An 8,714-nucleotide genomic window follows, 5' to 3' on the forward strand; every position below is an offset into this window, starting at 1 on the left:
CTATTTATAGTCCTGAGATATTTTTGGCAGAAAATATTTTTATTCCTGAAATGATCTCTAAAATAATAGAGTGTTGGAATAACAGTGTTGCACAAAACCCTAGTGCACCCACTCTCCTGATATTTCCTGAAGTGTAAACCCTGAATTACTCAAACTTATGCGAAAAGTCTGAAAATTAACTGTGACTGCTACAACTTCTATTGAAGTGATATAGTTTGTACAGAATGGAAATTCCGGGTTGTCACACATCCCGATACTACTCCCGCCTGAGCATGCTCAACTGCAGATTTCCTATGGGATCTGCTGCCCTCACGGCTTTAAAACACATTGTGACAGGGAAGGTATCCACACCCATTATAAGGAATTTTTAGTTCTCCTTGCCAATCGATGTGGGATCAGGTGCAACCCACCTTCATCCCCATTATAGGGTTCGACGTCCCCGTCGAACACATTAACCCCTGCCCTATCTCTGATACCATTTGTAACATCCCCCTCTGGCACGTATCACAATATTGTCCACTTTGGGCCACTCGATACGAGGACTTCCCAGGGGGTCACCCATCCCGGTGCTACTCCCGCCCGAGCACGCGTAACTGCAGAGTTCTTATGGGATCTGCTACCCTCAAGGCTTTAAAACGCGTTGTGATAGGGAAGGTATCCACACCCCTTATAAAGAATGCTTAGTTATCCTTCCCAGCCGATCTGGGATCAGGTGCAACCCACTTGAAATGTAAAATGTTTATCTAATACACGTTGGGAAAGTAGAATTAAGAGTGTCAAGCTTTTAGGTTTCAAGCTCCTTAAATAAGACAAACTTTGATTGCATTAGGTAAATTATGTGATGATGCTAAATCAAAAAGTAAAATAGAAAGTTTAGTTAGTGCCATAGAAAGTTATGAATTTTTACTTGGTATGGTAATTTGGTATGATGTTTTATTTGCTATTAATATGGTAAGTAACAAGTTACAAACTAAATCAATGTGCATTGATGCCAACATTAATCAATTAAAAAGTATATTGTCATTCTTCGAAAAATATAGAAATGAAGGATTTTCTCGTAGTTTAGATAATGCTAAAGCCATAACAATTGATATGGATGTCGAACCTACATATTGAATAAGACGTTAAGTTACTAGAAAAAGACAATGTGATGAAATTAATAATGCAGAAGAATTATTGTCAGCCGAAGAGTCGTTTAGAATTGAATATTTTATGGTTGTTGTTGATATGTCAATTGTTTCATCAAAAAGTAGATTTGAGCAATTAACTGTTTTTGAAAATATTTTTGGATTTTTATATGATTCAAAAAAGTTAAAGTCATTGGATGATATTGAACTTAAAAAAAATTGTACTAATCTCACAAAACAATTTTCTCATAATAACTTGTGTGATGTAGAATCAAATTATTTGTTTTCTAAACTTCAAGTATTGCAAATGACTTTGCCTAATGTTTTTATGTCCGCTGTTGAAATTTTAGAGTTTGTTAAAACCGAAGATTGTTATCCACTTGTTTTCATTACATATCGAATATTATTAACTATACCTGTTACTGTAGCGTCAGCAGAATTTTTTTTTTCAAAATTAAAGTTATTAAAATATTATTTGGATCATGCATGTCACAAGAAAGATTGAATGGTTTGACTATGTTATGCATTGAAAAAGATATGCTGGATAAAACTGACATTGATACTATTTATGATGACTTTGCTTCTAAAAAGCTCATAAATGTAAATTTTTTAGTTTTTTTGCTATGTTTATAGGGTTCAAAACATGTTATAGTCTTTTTATTTTGTTGTTTTATATTTATAGTTTTAGATTGTTTGGTTTCTGGGGCCTGTCCCAAAGCTTTTTCATTTCCATAGGTGGGGAGTCCACAACCTGCACTTGTATTAATTTTTTTTATAATTAATAAAATTTCCGAAGGTGCCACCCTCCTTTACCAAAAATAAAATTTATATTTATATATCTATTGTGAAGGGCCTATTTCTTTTGCTTCGAGCCTCAAATCGTATTGTGACGGCCCTGGTTGGTATGGTAATATTGTGGTATTTAAAATTTAATACCATTACTATACCAAGTATACTGAGTTGGTATGGTACTACCAGCCAAACATATTGGTAACCAATTTTCTTGGTTCAGTTGGTAGCGTATTGGTTGACTCTCCATGATACATATTTGATAGCCCTAGTACAAACTATAGTTGGTATAAATTTTTTATTATCAGTACCATACCAAATATACTTGGTAGTAACTTATTTGGTTGGTACAACATGGTAGTGGTATAAGTTTAATGACCTATGAGAGTAATAATGTTTTAACTTTGTCCACATTAGGTCCTAAAGAGTTTATTTTATTTTTATTTATTTATTTATTTTTGTGTTGTAAATATTACACAAATATGGTTGTTATAACTGTTTAAATAAGGTAATAAAGTTTAAATTTTGTTCACATTAGGCCCCTAAGGTCTTTTTTTTGTACATAGTACACCAACATGGTTGTTATAACCGTTTAAAGAGAGGTAATAATGTTTTAATTTTTTCCACGTTAGGTCCTTCTTTTTAATACTTTTATCATTTCATATAACTCTTTTACAATTTATATTAATATCTAGTTAGATGACTTTATCATTTCATCTTCTCATTTTAGTTGCCCATTCACCACAACTACAGTTTCAATTGAAATGTTACATAACATTTTTTTTGTCATTTTACAAAAAAAAACTAATAATAATCAAAGTCTTAATGATTAAGACTATGTTTGGCGTGCCACAGCTAGCTGATAAACTAGTTTATTTTTCGATCTTTTTTAAGTTGTCATGTTTGACAAGCCAAAAAGTAGCTTATAAGCTAGCGTTTTAAAAAACTACTTAGACTAGTTTTTTAAAAGTTTTTTTTATTAAAAAAAAATTCTAAATATACCCCTTAATTAATTAAGAAAACATATTTTTTAAATACCCTTTTATGTCATTATATAAATTTCAGATTGCTTATAAGCCAGTGGCGAGTCAGGTTCAAAGTAAAAGAGTATCCCTGACAAGTTTTGTGGTATCCTCGATAAGTAATGGTGTATCGGGGATACCCCATTGGCGGAGCCGTTACTTATCGGGGACACCCCATTATTTTTCGGGTATACTCTTTTACTTTGACTCTCGCTCCGCCACTAGCTTATAAGCTATCCCAAATTTATATAATGACATAAAATGGCATTTAAAAAAGATGTTTTCTTAATTAATTAAGGGATATATTTGGAAATTAAAAAAAACTTTTAAAAAACTAGTCCAATTAGCTTTTTAGAATGCTAGCTTATAAGCTTCTTTTTTGGTTTGCCAAATATGACAACATAAAAAAGATCGAAAAATAAACTAGCTTATCAGGTAGCTGTGGCACGACAAACATAGCTTTAATCATTAAGACTTAGATTATTTATGAGAAAATGACAAAAATAGCCAATTATACTAATTGCATTACAAAAATAGCCAAAAAAAATCGGGATTACATATTTAGCCACCCATTTCGCAGGTGAGAAGGCCTCATCTGCGAAATGGGTGTTTTTTAGGTATAAAAACGTTTTTTTTTTTTTTTTTTTTTTTTCATTTTCACCATTCTCTACACAAAAACTCTCTCTAACTTTGGGCTTCTCTCGGAATTTTGGCTAGTTTTTGAAGAAAATGGAGGATTATGTCAACAATCCCGCAAATATGGTTAGATTTTAACTCTTTTAATGTTTAAAGTTATTTTTTTTATCAATTGTTGTATTATTTAGTGTTAAAAAAGGGTAATTTTGTTGTGTTTGATAGTTTTAGTATATTTTTAGTATACTTGAAGTTTAAATGCAAGTAGAGACAAGTAGAGACTGCGTGGATAATGTTTACAATTTGTTATTTTTGTAGTTTTTTTAGTTGTTGTATAACCTGAAATCTTGTAAATTTTTATCCTATAATTGTTTATATAAACTGTATATATATTTGTCGTATAACATTTATAAGTTGAAAATTTGTCGTATATATATTGTTAGAAATTGTTTTTATTTGTCGTATAAGTTGAAAATTTTGTATAAAGTAGTCGTATAACTTGCAAAATTGTTAGTTTGGTTGTCGTTTTATTTTTAAATTTTTTTGTTTATATGGTTATGGTTATATAATGTTAGTTTTAATTAGAAAGATAAAAATTGTTTATATATTTGTCGTTTAAGTTGAAAATTTGTTTAAGTTGAAAATATGTTTAAGTTGAAAATATTTATATAATTATGTATGATATTGTGATCTATCGTAAATATATTTGTTGTATAACTTGGAAAATTGTTTATATATGTGTATGTTATTGTTTTTTATCGGAAATATATATATTAGTAATTAAGAAAGTATTTGCAGTTCGTAATATATTTAAAAAAAAGTATATTTTTTAGTTATCTAATTTGTTTTTGTGTTTTTTTTTGCAGCATGATTTTAGTTTAATGAATACGAAAGCCTTTGCGAACCTAAAAGGCTCTGGCGGTAACATATGGGAAGTCTTTGAAGTTTTAGATGATGCACGACGTGCTATTTTCAGAAATACCGTCTTTGGCTATTTTATTGATGTCCCTCGTTTACAAGGGGACGCTTTATTGTTTCATAAAATGTTCCTTCATCAGATCCGGCCGGACCCTGTTTTATCTCCAGATGGAATAAAACGTTTATATTTTCGAGTAGGCAATACCAAAATGGTTTATGGGCCGGAAGAGTTTTGTTTGATTACCGGCTTCAATTTTGGGGAGTATCCAAAAAACATTGGGAGAAAAGGGTCGGAAAAATTAATAAGCAGTAAAAAAAGATGTTTACTGCGTGAACGGCTATTTCCGGACCATACTAATAGTTCGGTGAAAATCGGCGACCTGAAAAGTTTAATTTTAAATCAAACATTCCTAGCACTTGACGACCTTGATGCAGTTAGAGTATGTTTGATATACATTTTGTGTGAAGGTTTTTTGGGCAAAGAAGTTAACGATCGGGTGCCACAAGATTGGTTTTTTTTGGCTGAGAATTTGGATCTCTGGAATAGGTATATTTTCTTTACGTTAAAAGTTCTATTTTATTAAAGTTATAATTTATATAATAATTAATTTTGTTTTTTTTGTTTTGTTAGCTTCGCTTGGGGTAGCTATCTATGGGATTTTACTTATGTTGACCTTGAGGATACGTGGAGTAAGATACATCATTATTTATCACTTCCTCAGCGTGGTCAAACTTTAAAGTATTCCGTCTCAGGATTTACGGCTCCAATTAGGGTATAAAAATTTTCTTATATTTATATTGTTTTATTGTTATATTTTTTATTTTAATTTTAACTTTTATTACTGTTATTGTACAAAATTGTAGATATGGATATATGAGATGATTCTGGCTGTTCGTGCATGTGGATTTGCATTGAGAAAAAATAAAGACTTGCCTCGGATGAAAAGATGGAGCGGAACAAAAAAATTGAAATGGGTTGACGTGAACAAGATTTGGTCAAAGATGCAGGTTTAAAAATATTTCGTTTATTATTAATAAAGTTGATTATTATAGTTTTATATGCATTTTTAATATGTTTAATTTTTTAGGAGGGGCTACCACCAAGACAAAACATGTTACTGGGTGATGGTGAGATGACATCTTTTTATTATATGTCATTTCAAGAGTATGTATATGGTGAAGGGAAAGCAGTTCCATCCCCAGTACGGGACCATTTTAGGAGACAAGACGAATCTTCGTCTAGTATGTCGTCCAGTGGTCGCTCTCATGGTAGAGGTCGGGGCAGTGGGAAACACAAGCTAGACGAGTTGTTGAAACGGGTACATGCACTGGAGCAGCATGTGTTTATGAACCGACAACCTACAGAGGTTTTTGTTGAAGAAGTGAATAATGAACAATTTTGGAACGACATTTTTTTTGAGGAACCGACAGTGTCACAAAGAAATTATGATGAACATGTTAGTTACACGCTACATTATTTATTAAATTTTATTAACATATATGAATACCTGTGTTCATATTTTATATTTGAAAATATAGGTTGTGCAAGATGAAGTGATGAATAAAAACAATACAACTCAAAATGTTTTTGGTGATACTCAAGACGACAAGGTTGTTATAGATGTTACCTTTACGATTTTAATAATTACTTTGTAATAAAGTGTATTTTGTTATTAAGTAAAAAGTTATATTTTTAATGTAGGTGTTGGAGGAGAGTACTCAGTATGCGGGGAACAAATTTGATGATGATGTGTGTGATGTAAACGATTATAGTGAAGTTAAAGAGGTTATTATATAGTTACATTAATATTATATTAATATTTTGTTTATTTAGATATTATTGCTTATTAAATTATGTGTATTTTGTTATTAAGTATAAAGTATTATCTTTAATGTAGGAGTGGGAGGAGAGGAATGACAATGCAGGGAACAAATTTGATGATGATGTGTCGGATGAAGACGAACTAATAATAACGGGAAATGTAGATTATTTTCATGATGATGATGATGACAAAGAAGTTACACCCGATAAACCTAGGAGTCGAAAACCATCACAATTTTTATGCACTCCTTACACCGAGGTATTCGTTTTATTTATAAACTGATGATTTTATGTTTATGTGAATTATCTATGTTTATGTGAATTATCTGAAAGATATACATTTAAACATATGAATATTGTTTTTAGTTGCACACGACACCGAAACAAAAAAGAAGAACAAAAAAGAAGGTTGGTACGAAATCAACATGCCCCGTTCCTCCTCCAGTTTTTGGTGTTGCTCATGACTTCTCCATGTTGCGCCTGCAACCTTACGTAGCAGGCGGTGAGGATGTCATCCAAAATTATGTATTGCATTCATACGATGTGCAGCATCGTTTGTTTAATTTCGTGTTAGATAGAGATTTTTGGAGCTCATTGTTTGGGCATACACACGACGGATGGTTGGAGTCAGCGGTAAATAAATTGTTAATTAATTCTTTTAAAAGTTAATTGTTTTTTAGTCAATAACAAAAGTATCATGTGTGCAGCATATAACCATTTGGTACCGACTTTTGATGGAGAGACGGTTTGAGAGCGACCGACATACAATAATGCCTCCAAATTTTTTTGTTTCTCATGCTTTGGAAGAAGGACAGGACTGGAGGGCGTTTATGGCTGGTATTGCTACATGCCCGAACTTCATGTTTGCTTGGTGGGATGTTGATACGGTAAACTTAATAGTTTATATTAAAAATAATATCGTTTTTTTGTTATGTTTTTGTATTGTGATGTTTTTGTATTATGATGTAAATAAACATAATTTTATTTTCTGATCCTTATACAGGTCTTATTGCCGATTCATTCATCCCCTAATCATTGGCTATTTGGGGAACTACGATTAGCGTCAATGGAAGTGCATATTTATGACAGTCTTGGTAGAGGTGCTGAAAAATTCCAATCCGAAGGAATCTTTTCCAAATTTGAACGTCGGGTGGCAAATTATTTGGACAAGATTAAGTATTGGGCGCGGAGGAACATCCCAAGGATTCCATTGAATATGCAATTCATTTATGAAGAAAACGTTCCCCAACAAAGTAGTCATTTGGGAGATTGCGGTGTATTTCTTTGTATGTTTATGGAGCAATTGGTTTCAGGTCAACCAATACGTGTTCTTATTGACCCAAAGAACGCAGCTTTAGAGTTCCGTCTCCGGATGGCAAAAATTATTTGGGGGTCTAGTCTTGCTCCTCTGTAGTTGGATTATATAAATGTATAAATAATTTAATGTTGGATTTCATTATTAGTTAATCTTTAGAGTTTACTCAACGGATGACAAAAAATATAACGTTACGACAATTACAATAATTTAATGACCTACTAATTACTTATCAATAAATTCAACATAAGAACGACCACAACATTTGTTTTAACGTTACAAATACAACAATTTATTGACCTAACAACTTCAAAACCATAAAAACAATATTGAAAAGCTTACAACTTGTAAACAAGAACTGCCAAGAACAACACCCAACTACAAACCAACACTATCTTTAACTTCTTATTTTCTGATTGAAAGAGCTTATTAGAGTTAGCTACTTTAGCTATTACCATAGAAGATTGGTCCTTCTCTTCATCAACCCAACTGATAAACCCGCATTTTGGTCCCTGTTAAATTTAATATCCACAGTAAGAAAATAAATTTGTGTGATGTAAACACGAGGGTTTAAATTTGAATGACGGTAAGAACATGATACCAAATACGGGCAAGCGTAGAACAATCTTCCTGGGTTTTTAGCTGTACCCGAAATCCTAACGATACGTTCTCCTCCAAAATTGCAGTATGCCATTAGCCTTCTTATTCTTTTAAATCGGAGTTACTTTCTCAGTTAAATTTTTTCATAATGAGTGACACCCATTTATAGAATAAATCATATTACGAACAATTCTTTTTGACTATGAAATGAACTGGTTTGACTATGAATTCAAAAAGTTCAACTATGGAATGCAGACAAGTACATTCTGTAGTATTGTCATGTCGGTCAGTGAAATTTGACTATGAAATGAACTGGTTTGACTATGAATTCAAAAAGTTCAACTATGGAATGCAGACAAGTACATTCTGTAGTATTGTCATGTCGGTCAGTGAAATTTGACTATGAAATGAACTGGTTTGACTATGAATTCAAAAAGTTCAACTATGGAATGCAGACAAGTACATTCTGTAGTATTGTCATGTCGGTC

The sequence above is a fragment of the Lactuca sativa genome, chromosome 8, assembly GCF_002870075.4.
Source record: "Lactuca sativa cultivar Salinas chromosome 8, Lsat_Salinas_v11, whole genome shotgun sequence".
NCBI classification, from domain to species: domain Eukaryota; kingdom Viridiplantae; phylum Streptophyta; class Magnoliopsida; order Asterales; family Asteraceae; genus Lactuca; species Lactuca sativa.